We start from the raw sequence: 3,043 nt of genomic DNA on the forward strand, positions 1-3,043 counted from the left end.
GAGGGAGGACCTCCTTCAGGGGGTGATTATCTCCATGGATAACTCCTCTAGGATGAAGTCGCTGCCTCTCGGGATCACCCTCCCCATGGATGATAGAGGGAATGTTGGTTGTTTGCCTAGACTAGATGCCTAAGTTGAGGGCTGATGAAGTCAGTTGATTGATGGAATCCTTTAGCTCTTTCTTGGCTGCACTGGAAAAAAAATGATTTAAATATTTCTGTATTCTAGATATACTGCTTTTTTATGCAAAAGAGCAGGGCTTTAAAAAAATAGAAAAGGGTTTATAATCTGAAACAAATGTTCCTGCTCATCTGTAGTTGTGACTCATTTGCACTTGTGTTTTAAATTAAAGTAGATCTCGATTTGTTCATATGGCCTTTGCAGTGTCGAGGTCCTTTAAAACGTATCTTCAGTTTGGAAGGGTAAGGGGTAAGTGTGACCCTCCAGGCCTGCTTAACTTACCGCTTCTGTGGCTTTTTAAACACACAAACACACCAACGCTGTGGAGCAAAAGGCCTGGATCCTCACGGGAAGACTCCTTGGGGCAAAAGGTTGCCAGGTTTCAGCCTCAACATCTTTTATAATCCGGCCCAAGTCTCACTAAAGGCAGTGAGAAAAAGGGCCTTGAAAGTTTGCAGTTAAGTTTCTGTATAAAATTTTAAAGCTTATTGCGTATTTGTGAAGAATACAGAAAATATTTTTATTTTTATTTTTTTAAATATATTTTATTTTTAAAAATATTTTATTATTTTTTTCCCAATAGAGAATTAAATGCCTGGTTCCTGTTTTCTGCCTGTACAGTTCTTGCCCCACATGCCTCCTATTAATTGCTCCAAATCCTGCAATAAAGTATTGATTTTTATGAAAATGGAGGCTCTGTCTCCAGGGCCAACAGCTCCCTTGGCAAGAATCAGGCAGCCAAGATTAAGATCAGCAGGACAAAGTTTTAATTTGCATCGCCACAATGTCGAGGAGGCAGATTTCTTGCACACCAAGTATATAAAGCACGATAGTCTTGGCTGTGAAGAGCTCACCATCTACTCTGGGGGTAATTATGCTTGGAGATACCATTTTCTCTGAATAACTTGTATACATTCAACAGTGTCATCCTCGTATTTCACGGTGTTCTGTTGTTTTGTGTCATGTTTTATCTGGATCATCATTCCTTTTTTTTTTTCTCCCTCCTCCCTGTCAGCYTCGGTGTTGTTGAGTCTTTCGCATGCTGCTATAGTCCTCACAATCAACATGTAGARCCTTTTGAAGGTTTTATAACCCTTTGAAGATGGCAGGATGATTTTGAGGACCCTTTGAAGATGGCAGGTAGAACTGATAGGAGCAATTTGCCAAATCAAACAGGAAGCCGCTGCCTGCTGTCATCTGCCAGCTGAAGTTGGATGCGCAACGGTTCCGTCTCCTTGACGGTACCGAATGCGGCACCTTGTCACCCCATYGCTCTGGGAAGGGTGCAGAGCCTTCCCTGGAAGCCCCTGCCATTTAGCCGCTGGCTGCAGACATTCACTGGATCAAGTGAGGCTCCTGACCTGTTAAATGTGGTGAGGAGGATCCTGTGCTTCCTCCTTAGCTTGGGCAAAAACATTCAGTTGTGCTTTAGCTCYGGATTGGTAACGCGGCGATAGGAAGTGCTGAATCATGAGCAGGTGCTTTGGACATGGAGTGGGTCTCTAAAACAGATGCACTAGATACTGGGCAGTGCTTTCTTCCATGGTAGCCATTGCCAGGTCGGTGCTGTATCACTGCTGAAGACAGAGAAGATCATTTTTGGTCATGAAGTTCAAGTTGAGCCTACAGAGTAGCTCTCAATTGGGTGTAATWTTAAGAACATTCTGAGGCACCACTGAATATTTGAAGGCAGAGTTTTCTGTAAAGTAATTGCAGAAAAGGGAGCAGTGAGGGCTGTCCAAATACATTGCCCATTCCTTGATTAAAAAACTGGAGACATCGCAGTTGTGCAGACTGAAAGGAAATTAGTGTCTGGTAGCCCTCCCATCACATAGTATTTTCTGTAATTTCTTTATTTCTTCCTGAGTGTTGCCGCTGGGCTCTCATCAGGGAAGCTGCCCACAAACATGAAGCCTGGGCCCGAGTTCCCATGCAGTCTCATGTTGCGGTAACGTTTTTAGGGAATCCCCACGTTCATCCATCATGTRGAGAGCATCTTGCGCTTGTCTCTGTTGTAGCCCCCATTGCTTTGGGATCCCTGAAACTTAATTTCGAAGAATGTAGTCAAAGTTGGAGCTTCTGAAAATTAGTATTTAGAAGGTGCTTGATGAAAAATGAAAGCTATGAAGAACAGTGTCTTGATACTGATTTTGCTTTATGTACGTAACAGTCTTGCTGCAAAAGCCAGTCGGATCCCAGTGCCCTCTCAACCCATGGTCACCATCTTACGGTGCTCAGAATCACAAGCTGGGCTGCAGGACCACTCACGGAGACCTTCCAAGACCTCCAAACTTTGYAGGAAGCATCCAAACTGTAGGCAGCATTGGGAAGTTAGAAGGTGCTATTTCTCCACTGGAGTAAGTAACCAGCACAGTGGGGTCTCTCCACAGGCTGTGGTACTGCTAGAAGGAGGATCGTACCCCTCAGAGGTCAGCAGAAGAGGATTCCTCATGTATTCTCGAAAGTCTCTGTAGTAATGTTTGTCCCAGGAACTTGTAGTGCCTTCACCTGGCTTTTGTAGTGGTTTTGGTGGCCTGGGAATTCATCCTTTTTTGATTAGTGATGGTATTTTGTCTTGAGGTGCCTTGCTGTGGTGGCCTAGGCTGCTTCACCTCACAGGGGAAGGTGTGGATGCAGAAGGTGCTCGGTGCTCCAGCTGAGATGCAGCTCTGCRTACAGAGTGTGCAGGCGCTCTGAAAAGTGCATTTATCAGACCTTTCTTTAGCACTAAAACGTAATCGCTGATGAACATACCCCATTTTTCAAGCAGTTCTGCCTAAATGCCCCGATAAAGCCATGCCAACCAAGGCACTGGCCTTGTTTAATACCAGAGGAGCTGCACTATAGAAACTGTGACAGGGTG

The sequence above is a fragment of the Nothoprocta perdicaria genome, unplaced genomic scaffold (genome assembly GCF_003342845.1).
Source record: "Nothoprocta perdicaria isolate Ctin4 unplaced genomic scaffold, notPer1 scaffold_389, whole genome shotgun sequence".
NCBI lineage: Eukaryota > Metazoa > Chordata > Aves > Tinamiformes > Tinamidae > Nothoprocta > Nothoprocta perdicaria.